Source organism: Lactuca sativa, chromosome 5, assembly GCF_002870075.4.
Source record: "Lactuca sativa cultivar Salinas chromosome 5, Lsat_Salinas_v11, whole genome shotgun sequence".
In the NCBI taxonomy this organism is placed as follows: Eukaryota; Viridiplantae; Streptophyta; class Magnoliopsida; order Asterales; family Asteraceae; genus Lactuca; species Lactuca sativa.
The window spans coordinates 97,182,034-97,197,335 of record NC_056627.2 but is presented as its reverse complement, the minus strand read 5'-3'; positions in this window follow the sequence as shown (position 1 = coordinate 97,197,335).

Genomic DNA, 15,302 nt, shown 5'->3' with positions numbered 1-15,302 from the left:
TAATGATAATACTAAAGTAACTTAACTTTGTTAAATTCCCAATCTTAGTTATTTTAGGAAAATGTGAATAAGGTGCTAATCCATGAAATTACACTTTACACTTTGTTTAAGTCGTTAGTGGAGCGTGTGTGGTTAACCGACACACTAACTTGAACTTAACAAGGTAGGTAAAGGGTGACTTAATGTTTATCATAGTATCGATGGAGCGTGTGTAGTTAACTGGTACATCGATTCAGAGGTAATACATTAAGGGTACCAAGTAATTTGCATGGTTACTTCACACCTTGTTTTGTGATCCTCGACATCCCAATCACAAAACTTGAAGGGCACACTGGAGATTGAAACATGCCATTGAAGAAAGTTCAATGAATCTCAAAGAATCTAGGAGTTTCTAAACCAATTAAAACCAAATTCAATATTTCGTTTTTCATGGTGGAAATTGGTGAATCGTCATTCACTTACCTTCAAATATCTTATAGCTTAGATTACGACATCCCAATTCTAAGTTATAAAATATTGTGTTGGGTCCTAGCCTTAATACTACATTTGGGTGCTTTATTAAGGACTATCTCTAAATCTAATCAAATATATTCCCTCTTCTTTTCAGATGTCTTCCAATAACAATGCTTTTGGCTCAAACCTTAATAGCTCCTTCTCTCTCATGAATCTTTGTGGGAGATTCATCTTTGATGGTTCCAACTTTACAGATTGGATCAGAAACATGAGGATGGTCACTCGGTATGAGAACAAAGAATATGTTCTCAACAAGGAGCTAAAGGTTCCCGAGCAAACTGCTACTCCTGAAGAGCTTGCTGAATATGAGGTACATGAAAGAGATTCTACAAAAGTGGCATGCATCATGATGGCCACCATGACAGCCGAGATCCAAAAGTCCTATGAGGACTATTATCCTTTTGAGATGCACCAAGACATGATGGGCCAGTACCATCAAAGTGCTCGTCAAGAGCGATATGAAATAATCTCCTCCATGATAACAACCCGAATGAAGGATGGTGAACCCATCACAGGCCACATGCAGAAAATGCAAAGGAATGTGGACCGTTTTCTGAAGCTGAATGTGAACTTCCCTGAGGAGTTAGCAATAGACATCATTTTGCACTCCTTAACATCGTATTATGATCAATTCTGAATGACATATCACATGAACAAGGTGAAGTCACCCTCAGCAAACTTCAAGGACTCTTGAAGACCGCCGAAAGTGGTCTTAAGGATAACTCGGTTGTTACTACTCCTACTCCTACTCCAACTGCAGCCAATGTATTGGCAATTGGGCATGGAAAAGGGAAGAAGAGATAGAACCCTTCTAAGGGTACCAAGGGTAAGACCCTTGAAGGCTCCTCTTCAAGCATAACCAAAAAAGGTTTTGTCACTCCTTCTGCTAACCCTAATGAGGCTGAATGCTTCTATTGCCATGAAAAGTCACACTAGAAGCGAAAACGCCCAAAATACCAACAAGATTTGAAGGATGGGAAAGTAAAACCCAACCAGGCAGGTATATACACTATATTGTCTAATAAGTCACCTCATTCTAAGTCTTGCATCCTTGATACAAGTTGTGGTATTCATATATGTTGTGATTTGCAGGGACTAAGAAGAAGTAACAATGTGGAGCAGGGAAAGATAAACTTGATCATGGGAAACAGGAAAGCTTCACCTGTCACCAAGATAGGAGTTTATTCCTTAGTGCTAAATAGTGGGTTTACATTAGATTTGAATAAATGTTATTATTCGCCAGAAATGGAAAGAAATTTTATTTCCTTTCATGCATTGTATAAACAAGGTTTTACCTTTGATTTTGATAATAATAATGGTAGTATTGATGTTTTCTTTAATAATGTTCTTTATTTTAAAGCATTACCTTGTGATGGAGTGTATGAAACTGTATCTGTTGTAGATAATCTAGGAAATAATGTATTGTGTATTGACTCTTCCACTAGCTTAGATAAAGCATCTTTATGGCATTGTCGTCTTGGACATGTAAGCAAGAAAAGCATAGGCCAACTCCAAAAGGATGGAGTTTTGGAGTTATTTGACCTAAATCCAGATGATAGTTGTGAATCTTGTTTGCTTGGTAAAATGACAAAATCACCTTTTACTGGCACTTGTGCTAGGGGTGATGGTTTGTTGGACCTCATACACACGGATGTGTGTGGACCCTTTAGAACCGCCACAAGAGACGCTAATCGCTTCTATGTGACTTTTACTGATGATTTTAGTAGATATGGATATGTCTACTTAATCAAGCATAAGTCAGAAACCTTTGAGAAATTCAAAGCGTTTAAGCAAGAAGTGGAGAATCAGGTGGGCAGGAACAATAGAATGCTTCGATCTGATCGTGGTGGTGAGTATGTTAGTACTGAGTTCCTTGACTATCTTAAGGAATGTGGGATTGTCTCACAATTAAAACCTCCTAGGACACCACAGTTGAATGGTGTAGCTGAGAGTCGCAAACGGACCTTGTTGGACATGGTTCGTTCCATGATGAGTCGAGCTTCGCTACCAATCTCATTTTGGGGGTATGCCTTCGAGATTGCCGCCCATATCCTTAATCTAGTCCCTACAAAGAAGGTTGCCAAAACACATCACGAGATATGGACTTGAAAAGTTCTCAATCTAGACCACATCAAGATTTGGGGTTGCGAGGCTTTCGTGAGATGCGAGACTCACGATAAGCTCAAACCCCGAAGCGAAAGGTGTATTTCCATCGGCTACCCACAGAAATCCTTTGGCTACATCTTCTATAGACCTAGTGATAATGTGGTCTTTGTAGCAAGAAGAGGATTCTTCCAAGAGAGAGAATTCATGAGCCAAGGAGACAGTGAGAGGCAAATTGACCTTGAGGAAATTCAAGAGTCAAGTGGTGAAGGAACCTCAAGCCCTAGCCCTCAACCTGAGGAGGAAACTCCTGTTGACCCGACTGATGAATCTATACCTCTGAGGCGTTCCACCAGAGTTAGGAATGCACCTAAGCAATATTATGGTTTTCATATTACTGTAGAAGGTGAGACACTTATCAGTGATAACACACTGGTAAATCTGGATGAGCCTAACAGCTACATGGAAGCCATGGCAGGCCGTGAGGCTGCTAAATGGAAAGAGGCTATGGATAGCGAGATACAGTCCATGTATGACAATAAAGTTTGGAACTTAGTTAACAATGTACCTGATCGAAAGATAGTTGGGTGCAAATGGATCTTCAAGAAGAAGACCGAGATGGATGGTAATGTAAACACTTATAAGGCACGACTGGTTGCAAAGGGTTATTATCTAACTCTGGGAGTTGATTATGATCAGACCTTTTCACTAGTGGCCAAGATTAAGTCTATTTGGGTTATGTTAGCCATTGCTACATTTCATGACTATGAAATATGGAAAATGGATGCTAGAACTGCTTTCCTTAATGGAAAGTTGGTTGAAGATGTTTACATGGTTCAGCCAAAGTGTTTTGTCAGTACAGAGTACCCCAATAGAGTGTGTAAGCTCGAGAAATCCATTTATGGATTGAAACAAGAACCTCGCAGATGGAATCTTTGCTTTGATGAGAAAGTCAAAGAATTTGGCTTTTCAAGGAGTGAAGATGAATCATGTGTATATATCAAGGGTAGTGGGAGTATAGTAAGCTTTTTGGTACTGTATGTGGATGACATACTACTCATAGGAAATGACATCCCAACCCTGCAGGAGGTAAAGTAATGGCTTGGGAAGTGTTTCGCTATGAAGGACCTTGGAGAAGCTGCCTATATCCTAGGGATAAGGATTTTGAGAAACAGGAGTAAAAGTTAATTGGACTTAGTCAAAGCACCTATATGGAAAAAGTGTTTGAAAGGTTCAACTTGCATAACTCCAAGAAAGGTGAGTTACCTATCCAATGTAATGCCAGACTGAGTAAAACTCAGAGTCCAAGTATTGAGGCTGAGATAGCAGAAATGAGTCGAATACCTTATGCTTCAGCTGTAGGATCGATCATGTATGCTATGACGTGTACTCGACCTGATGTAGCCTTTGCTTTGAGCATGGTAAGCAGGTATCAGGGGAAAACTGGCAAGGCACACTAGATAGCAGTAAAGAATTTCTCAAGTACCTGCGAAGGACTAAGGATTGGGTCCTTACCCATGGTAGGAGTGATGAATTGAGAGTTGTAGGGTATAGTGATGCTAGCATTCAGACTGACAGAGATAATTTCCGCTTTCAGTCGAGCTTGGTCTTTACCCTAAACAGAGGTGCAAGTACTTCGAAAATTTCCAAGAAGGAGACAGCAGCTGATTCCACTTGTGAATCAAAGTATATAGCAGCAAGTGAGGCAACAAAGGAGGCTATACGGCTAAAGAACTTCATCGGAGACCTTGGAGTTGTACCAGCTATAAAGGAGCCAATGGAGATTTTCTGTGGTAGCAATAGTGCGGTTGCCTTAGCCAAGGAACCAGGAGATCATGGGAGATCCAGGCACATTGACAAAAAATATCACTTCATCAGACATCGAATAGAAGAAGGAATCCTCGTGGCAAAGAGGGTATCATCGGATGAGAACCCAACAGATCCCCTAACGAAGTGACTGACTCAGGTTAAGCATCTACAACATGCTCGTAGCATAGGGCTGAAGGATGATATTAATTTTAGTAGTTAGATAATCTTGAAATTAGCAAAATGTAATTGTCATTTGATGATAAATAAAAGTTGTTATTTATGAGTAAAGTGTTTCTATCTCTTGTCAATCGTTCACTATTATTTCTTTTTGCATGTTTTGACTTCCAGAATAATTATGTTATGGTTTATACCATATTATTCAAACTCTTCACAGTCGGTCATATGTTGGAAGTACATATGAATCAAGACTGTCATGGGTTGGCTTGTAGAGGTCTAAGATGTTAGACAAAGCAGGGCTACAACACTCATGAGTGGTCATAAGTTCTGAGTATTGGATTCAACCAATGCTCACTTGTATCACTTCATGGAATTTATCTCGAGTGACCGTGAGACGGTAATATCATATAAGCCTTCAAACCTAGAGATATGATTTGTTGCCTATGAGTTGGTTATGCATTGATTGCACGAAAACGCATTGGTAACTCGATGTTATAAACCGTTCTTTTGTGTGTAATCCAACAAGTAGTAGAGCAAACATATTTGTCGAAGTTTATCTATTCCTTCTAGGATTAGAAGCGATATCTGGACCCCTCGATGTTTTTGTTTTGACCTATGTACCGGCCCTGGTCAGAACTAAATTGATGTGTTCAGTTAAGTTCTATGTCAAACAAATCGGAAATCGGGAAACAAATGTTGGACAATAAGCAAGACCATGTTCCATGTATTTGTCCGACTGATATCTAGAATAGAGGATTATATGATCACTTATCTAAAATGGCGCTTCATAGTTCAACAGAGTTTAAAGAGCTATGATTGATGATCGGTTCCTGATGTCATACTTGCAATTATAGTTATTAGACTTATCCAAGTGGGAGACTGTTGGATATAGTGTCTATGTCCATAAATATATTTGGTATGTACTTGACCCGACCCGGCATGGTCCATTTGGGTTGCACTTCACCCGAACACTTTTTGGATAATCTTTTGAGAATGCTATAAGTTATGATTTATTAATATATTATAAGTTCGAATATATTAATATAAAATCATATTATTTAATTAGTATTGATCTATAATTAATCTAGAATTAATTTAGAGATCAAAAGTATGACTAATTAAATATAGGCTCTTGTATTTATATATTGTGGGCTAATGCTTATTTGGAATGGGCTAGGCTTGCATGGAAAGTCCATGGATACTCCATGGAGATTTAACCCATGGATCTCATGGAAATGAAAAGACATGGGTATTAGGGTTTACATGGATGTAACCCTAATCCACCACAATATATAAAGGAGGCTTTGGTTCTTGAAATCACACTAGTTGTGGTGAGTAATGTAAGAGGGCCGATTTCAAGAAAGGTGATTACTATTCTCTCAAAGTTCCAATTTTGTGGTGATTTGTGATTTCCATTTGAGGCATCCACACTATTGGTGCTAGGCTCTAAATCTCCAAGCAATCAAATACAACTACAAAATAAGTAATTCTAATAGCTTTATTTTATTCAAGCTCCCCATGCCATGCTAAATAGGATAAGAACCTTAGAAAATAATTATTTGCATGTATCTTAGTCAAACATAGATCCAAGGTTTCTAGGCTTGCATGTACACCATAGGAGTGTTAGAATGCTCGGAATCCATCAACTGTATCATTGGGTAGACACAAAAAAACGAATATCCATATTGAGCATGCTCAAGTACCAAGTTATTTGAGCCTACTCTGAAGCAATGAACTTAGGACTAAACAAACCCCTCTCGGTGAACATCTTGGTGATCTCTGTCACCGACTAATTCGTCTGTCTTAGATCGACGTACTCCTAGATCAGTCTCTCCCTCTCCACCAAGGGAACATATCTCATATGGAATATCTATGAGAACTGCTCCCAAGTCACCACAACCCTCTGCTCTGGAGTGTAAGAACTAGTCAGCAACTTCCACAAATCCTTTGCCCCCATCCTCAGAAGGTTCAGGTCGCACTTGACCTTCTAGTCATCCGGACAAGAGCATGTGAAGAAACATCCCTCGACATCAGACGTCCATCTCATTGCCATAATCGAGTCCGTGACAGCAACAGTCGTGGTAGCTGTAGCAATAGTAACCTCAGAAAGTGCAAAATAGTGATCATCAAATAGCTCAATTATGGCAATCTTGAGCAACCCAAACAACTCCAGATTCACCTCCTTGATCGCCTCAGCCACTTCTGTAGCAATGATCCCACGGATCTGCTCCTCAGTCAGACCTGCTCTTCCAATGCTGCCAACTCCAAATCCTAAACCTTAATCAGCTGCCATACTGAAAAATATACCAAGGAAGGATTAGACATCATAACACAGTGCTCAACACATCATGCCCTACTCCTATTAGTTCCTTAGTAGCCTCTAAATTCCTCCTAAATCTCATATGTATCCTGTGCTATCAATAGTATGGACCCATACTCCCTTTCACACCTATCTGTAGTCAATTCAGAATTCATCTCAAGGTCCTAAGTTACTGCAATAAACTACCCCTAAGTGTGCTAACACCTACTTCTTCTATGAGCTACAACTAACTTCCTTGGCACTCTTCTCAAGATTACCCTCGCTACCGCACCACTGGTTGCCTTTGTGCATGCTTGTCAAATAATCAACCCTGCCCTTAAACAACAACCAAACTAGGAACATGAAGTAAGGCTAAGTCAATCATTCTAAGGCTATTTAATTCCGACCATATACAACTAATCAACATACGTGTAGCAATCACACAATCAAGTAACATATAGAAAGCAACTCCCTATGTCATAAGGAAATAGTGAACTCGGGCACTTTTATTCAATAGTTTCTAAGAAAACCTTATCCACTAGCAATCTTTTCTAACAATCAGTATATCAGCAAAATCAAAACTCAACAAACATAACAAGTATGGGTATTTTGGGAACCACTTTCATGTTTGGGCTATGGTTGATTGTACACAGTACATCTTCCTAAAAAACAAAGTTATCTCAAGGCCTACGTTCCCGATCCCAAGCCAACAATCAAACACGAACATGACAAGAGACCGAGCCCATGTCCTAACCCAACCCTTTTCTTATAAAAAAAATTCAAAAACATTTTGAAAAAATTCTCGGACCCTAGTTTGAGACTAGATTCACATGCGGGCCTTGATATCAACTTGTAATGTCACATTTTCACAGCCAAAATTTTATTTTTATTTTTATTGAAGTAAAGCTTTCCAATTAAACCCATTATTGAGAAAATAGTTTATTCCAAAATACATTTATTAGAATCAAAGTAGTATAAGAAACGCAAAATCCTCTGCTACTGATGGGTGTGTACAGTCCCACCTTCGCCATCCCATGATCACTAATAAAACCTGAAAAAATAGATGATAAACATACAAGCATGCATAACGGCCCACAACCATCAGGTTGGAATACCCAGGGCTTGTTGGCCTACCGCCTCAACCCAACCACTCCTCCTGAGACTCCTGATTTTGCAATATTTATACACATTTTTAGGTAATATTTTAATGCATTTGATTTAATATTTTGGTTAAATGAAGACATATATGATACGTATTGGGATTGAATTGCATTTTGCAGCCAAAAGGAACACTCTTGAAGATTAAGGACCAAAATGGACAAGAATTGGAACTTTTGAGGATGGAAGCTTTAAAGAAGAAAAATCTCCTCGAAAAGCCCATATTACGACGTGAACTGCAAAATCACGAAGTCAAGTGAGTGTTCTAGAATATAAATGTACGTGAAGTCAGAATCCTATCCCGATAAGGATGTGTACCAAAATCACGACGTGAAATCTTTGTTCACGTTGTGAAGAAAAAAATTCTCAAAACTATAAATACTCATTCACTTTGACGTTTTGAGGGGGCTTGGGAAGATATTCAGAGAAATTATGGAGAGGAATTATTCAGAGAAAACTGAAATTAAGAATTCTAGTAAGGATATTTATTGGAAGATCAAGAGATTGAAGAATATGTACATCACATTAGTTTTGTACAGTTAAATCATGTCTTTTGATGGTTAAATTTTGTTCATGTTTTCAGCCATGAGTAGTTGAATCCGTTTAGCTAGATGAAGCTTAAACTGTACGGTTTATTTTATTAAATTGTGGATTTTAATTGTCAGTTATGAGCTTGTGTTGGATTATCTTTACCTAACATGTTAATATTTGACACTTTGAATGCTTGAATTCTGGTTCTATGTAGCTTAATGGCCATTAAATTATATGAACTTGTTACCTAATAGTTTAGTGACCATTAAATTGCTAGAGCTAGGACCGACCAAATCTTAGATAAGTGATAAAAGTGACTAATTTAGTTCTGTTGGAGAACATAAATTATGACCATAGTTGTTTTTATTTAGAACAACCTTACATAGCTTATATATCACACCCCAAAACCGAGAACAGCGGAATACGTTCTGGGGTGGAGGACGTCATGTACAGTATCGTAACAATGCATAATAGTAAAAACAAGCAATAACATCCATTGCATTAATATAGTAATTGTTATACAAGCGTGTTCTGTATAGTTTGTTAGACACCAAAAAGTATAATCAAAATAAAGTGGAGTCTTGTATGTGCTCCGTCTTCTCAGAAGCTGCATCTGTACCTGTCTACTAATGACCTGAGAATACAAGTTATTTTGAAAACGGGTATCAGCATAAAGCTGGTCAGTTCATAAGAATTTAGTGTCATTGCTTGTATAAAAGTGTTTTTAATAGTGAAATATGAAAGTTGTTATCAAGTTTGCAAATAGTGTGAATCTCTAGAAAATCCTATATTTTCCATGTAAAAGAAATCTTCTGTCAAGACTTGATTATTTGTAGGATTTATCATCAAAGTGTGTAAAAGTTTTCCTAATGAGACTATCAGTCATAAAAATATAGTTTTAGACTTCATTCACCTAAAGTAAATAGGAAGATAATATTTTATTCCAGCAGTGTTACTGCCTGCTGAATGGAAGATAAACTACAGACTCCAGGTAGTGATAAGTATATAATACATCTCGGGGAGTCTGTTTTACCTTTACTTCTTATTTTGTTAATTTAAGGGTCCGAATATTAATTTATATATAACCATGCGGGTAAGCGATCGAATGTATAATGACGCTCCAGGTCGCACGTGGTGTGGTAACATGTTATCATCCCTAGGCCTAGTCGACTCGGACTGTAGGTAGCAGTCGGGATGTGGGAGTGTCCGTCTTGTATAGATCTATACACGTAGAGCCCGCTCTCCCTCCAGGAGACTATGGTTACACGGCAAAGGCGTAGAAAAGTGTCGTATAGAGGAATAGTGTATCACGGTCTGTTTTAGTATATTTTCTTGTATTAGTGTATAGTGTGCTTCTCGGTATCATGTATTTAGTGTTCGCTTGTATAGTATATAGTATTTTCTTACATAGTACATAACATGTAGAGACTCGAAATAGTATTAACTCTGATAAGTATCATAGTAGTGGTAGTAAGGAGCGGGAAACCTTAACTATACCTATTATAGTTAAATAGCATGTTGTAGCCTGTCTTGGATACACAAAGGTATTGAACTAATTTAAGACATTCATATCCAACACAAATATATACAATATATAAGTAAGAATTCAACGACAGTTGGACAAATAACAATATACCCTAAGACCACAATCAAACAAGAACAGGAAATAAGGCGTGCTATTAGTCCTAAGTCCTTCAAGTCTTACTTATATAAATATATTGGCGTAGATATATTTTGGGAACATAAGAAATTTAAAAGAGTTTGGAAATAGTTTTTATAACAATTTAGCATGAAAATGAGTTTTATAAACATTTAAAGTAATTTTGATGGCAAAAAGGTTGAAAGTAAATAAATCCTTTTTGATTGCAAGTTACAAATCACACGTAATTGATACTATAATTCGTTGGATTCAACCTATACTCCCCCCATAAAATAATTTAAAAAACATTTGAAAGGTTAATTAAGGGGTATGAACTCACCTGCAGTGAGTGGAGTGGATGGAATGTCGGGTAGGATGCTAGGTGTCAAGTGAAGACTTGGACACACCCACAGATCCTATGTAACATGTAGTGGCACATAATGGTGTCTAATTAGTCATTTTATCACCAATTAAGTAAGTAAAGACCCTCTAATGCATGAAAACACTTTGCTTCAAGTGCTAGGAGTGCTAAGGGTTGCATCTAAAGAGTGTATGGCCTCATTATGGACTTTACACTTCAAATGGTCACCTTATTATGAGTTTACGGTTGAGAGACCACTTCCCATGGGAATGGTGAGTTTGTGAGTTTAAAGGTCTCTTGCATCACTAGGAAGGGTTCTAAGGTCAATTCAAAGGCTTGAGAAGTGTTTAGGCTTCAAAAGGGTACTCCTTTGGAGTTTGCGGTCCTTGGACCACTCCTTGGGAGTTTATGGTCGTAAACACTAGGGTTTACGGCCGTAAACCCTTGAGCACATCATTTCTTTCATGTTTTGTGGTCCTAAGCTCATTTATACAAATTTCTAGTCCATTAAACATGATAAGGAAGGAGTTAGGGACACCAAAACACCCTTTAAGGTGTTTACGGTTTGGGTGTTTACGGTTTTGGGAGATTCCCAAACCGTAAACATGTGTGCTTGAGGGTTTTGAGGTTCATTCCATGGATTTAAAAAGCACACTGACTAAACAACTAGTTAGAAAGAGTATACTTACTTCTAGGAGGCTTGTAGAGGTGTTTTAGGACCCAAAAACACGAATGTGTTCTTGGTGATTTGAAGATCTATGTAAAATCGGAAATTTATGGATGATAAGATATAGAAACACTAGATTAAGTGTTTTTATGAAAGAATCTAGGAGGGAAACTTACATTTTTGGCAGATTTTGAAGAAATGTATGATGATAGTTGAGAGAAAACCTTGTGTTCTTGAAGTGGGGAGTGGGAAATGAGGACATAAAGTGTAAACTCATGCTATATGCATGAGTCCTGGGGAAAGAGGGTGTTTACGGCGCAAACACCCATGTTTGGCCGTAAACACCTAGCTAAGGTGTCGGGTTGTCCGGTTTATTACACGCCAATAATTACGTCACTTCATTTTATTTAATCGTTTTACGAAAAATAAAATAAAGCACCAAACGGGTTTAAATCCGGCCAAAGATGTATTAAACTATCTTTGACTAATATTTGAAGTGTTTGGATGTGGAAATTATACAATTGAAAATTTCGGGTTGTCACATTATCTACATTCTATAACTGATTTTGAGTTTGATAGTGTATGACCATAAATAGTTTTACATGAATTAGTAAAAACGTTAGTAAATTTGGACTTGAATTGCTAATCAAATAATATTTGATAATCAACGTTAATAATCAATAATTAATAGCTAACAATAAAGGAGAAGTGAATTCGAACTAAATGAAAGTGTTTTTAGTAATTGATTGAATCGTTAGTTAAATAGTTTAAGTTTCTCTGAACTTTCAATACTAGATAAATTCAAATTTAACGTTTGCTTATTTTTAGGTTAAACTAGTAGTAATTAGGTTAGTAAATTAAATCCGTTCTAGGAAATCGACACCCGACTTACTGAAACTATTCTATAAACCGACTAGGTACACTTCCTAGGTGCATTCTAGCTAGTTAAGTTCGTAGGGATATAAATTTAAAACTAGTGGCTAACTTAAAGCATCTCAAGTTATTGGCGTCGTTGTTGGGGAACGTCAATCTAGTTTCAGATTTAATTTCTTTAGGTTAATTGATCCTTTTTGTGCGGTAAAACCTGCAAAAAGTTAATTTTTAGCATTAGTTTTTATTTTGGATTGCTGAAGTCACGACGTGAACTCTTAAAGCTCACGAAGTGATCTCGGTTATTTCGTGTTTTCTTTCTTTTAAGCGTTCTGTTTAGTTTTTCTTCTTCAACATGAGGTGGTACCACTACCACGTCATGGTGAACATTCAATAGAACTTTTTAATTACTTTTTTTTTTCATTTTTAACTTTTTGTTTTTGTTTTTATTGCGGTAGTACATTACTAATGGATCCAATACACCTTTGATATCGCCGCTTGAAAATCCAGAGTCATCCCTTCACAAAAAGACGGACAAGAATGTAGGAGAAACAAACACACCAAAGAAATCACCGTTGAATGATCCTAAATCACTTTTTGGTAAGAAGAAAGGAAAGCATGTAGGAGAATCAAGCAACCCTCCGAAGGATAAAGGCACTTTAGAAGACACTAAGAACAATCCAAAGGAAGCTGGTTACGAAACAAACAAAAATAGTGAAGCCAAAGACAAGATGGCGGACATTGCTGACATGACAATGGAAGCCTACAAGAAAAGAATAATAAAGGTCATTAGTCTTGGACTTGTACAACAAACAATTCCTGCTAGTGCTACCTTCGAGCTTAAGGAACATATCCTTACCGCGCTAAAGGATATACCTTTTTCCAAAAAAGACCATGAAGACGCATAAAAGAACCTCGATGAATTCAATGACATAGTCGGCTATTTTAACATTCCAAATATTCCTCGAGAGACTGGCTTGTTACGAATGCTTCCGGTTACTTTAAAAGGAGCACCTAAAGACTGGGTGAAATCACTTGCACAAGGGACAATCACCACTTGGGTACAGATGCATGAAGAACTCCTCCAACAATTTTTTCCCACCATCTAAAATTTGTAAACTCAAGAAGGCCATAGAAAAATTTGAGCCACATGTGCGGGAGTCCTTATACGGAGTTTGGGAGAGATACAAGGGATTATATAGAAATTGTCCCCAAAATGATTTGTATGAGCACCAAGAGGTTTTGATCTTCTACGATGGGTCGAATTTCACGACGAGGAAACTCCTTGATTCGCAAGGGCCTTAAACTAAGAAAAATCCAGCTGAAATTTAGGAGTTAATTGAAGAATTTTGTAAGCAATCGCGTGAGTATCACAATCCTAGAAATGACAGAACCATAGAAATAGGGAGTGACACTTTTAAAGACATGGCGGCTGTTTTGGCTATGCTAAATAATATGGACCGAAGAATGACAAAGATGGATCAATCCAAACATGTTATACATGTGGGTTGTGAAAAAAGAAATGGTCCACATTTCACAAAAGATTGCCATCTAGACGACAACAGGAATAGGAAGGCTCGAGTTTTCTCCTCAAGTGGAGACCGATATGATGATGACTGGAGAAAGCCGGAGAAAGAATGGTTTCCATACGATGAATACAAAAAAGCAAAAAGACGAGACATTTAGGAAAACAAGTCAAGGCTTTTACCAAAAAGAGCAAACAGAACCTGAAAAGAAAGTTGATTTAGAGTCCATGCTTACTATATTCATGGAAGCTTAGGAAAAAATTTAAGGTCAAACCGATGTGGCAATAAGAGACCAACAAGTTCTAATGAGAGATCAGCAGGATTTACTTAGAAATCTACAACATTATAGCTCAACTTGGTCAATTAACTACATTGGTTACTGAACGATTATCTCTAAAAATTCCCGATAAAAAGCTGCAACCGCATGTCATGGCCATCGACACTGAAGAAGATACTATTTCTGAGTTCCTAGAAGCCCTAGAAGAAGAGCCAAATCAACACAAACTACAACAAAAGAGGTCAAAAGTTGAAAATAAGATTTCTGCTAAATCCTCGACATCACGACGTAGAGATTCAATTTCCACGATGTGGGAATGGTCTGAAAATAAAGATTCTTCTTGCACTCAAACCTTTAGCACTCAAACCTACTATAGATAAAACATATGAAGTTTATGAATCAAGTTAAGGGTATTCCTATTAATATTCATTTTATTGAATCCTTGGCACAAGTGCTTGAATACGCAAAGTTTCTTCAAGATTTCCTCGATGCTCGCCAATAATTAGAGAAGACTTCCAAAGTTGTCCTTAGTTAACAGAGTTCTATCGTAATAATGGGAGAAATACGAAAGAAGATAGGAGATCCTGTACGCCATACATTTCTGTGTGAATTTGGAAATAACATGAAAACTTATGCTTAAGCCAATTCTGGAGCAAGCATAAATTTAATTCCATATTCGTTCTATCAAAAGCTCAAGCTTCTAGATTTGAAGGCTCTCAAATAAAAATGCATATGGCAAACCATTTAATGACTCATCTTCAAGGTATAGTTGAGGAAATATTGGTAAAAATTGGAAATTTTAATTTTCCAATTGATTTTGTAGTACTTGACATGAAAAAAGATTAAAATGTCCCAATTATCCTTGGGCGTCCTTTGCTAAATACTGCTCGTGCCTTGGTAGATATACGCGAATCAAAACTCATGTTGCGAGTAGGAGATGAAGAAATGACGTTTGGAATGGAAAACGTATTCAAGAATAACTATGCTCGAAATAAAGTATTTAATATAGATGAAGAAAACGAGCTTGAAGGGTTGGAGAAGTTAATGGAAAAAGAAATTCATGCAGTTGAAGTCAAGCGTACAAAGCCTAGATCATCGATTCTATCACAACTAGAAAATTAGGGTTGAGATTGTGATTCTTGTACGAGACAATTTCCTCCATGTAACCTTGCAACATCCCATTTAGGGAAATTGAAACTACAATGATATTTAGGTCCATACGTTCATACATTGTGATTTAAGTCGAAACAACCTCGTATAAGCCTAAAAACTCAATCTAGTAGCTAAGTTAAATAAATTTTGGGCCATAGCCTAAAAATTCTTGTCCCAAAACCCTTATTGCAACAAGACTTCTTCATTGGGGCCTATTGGA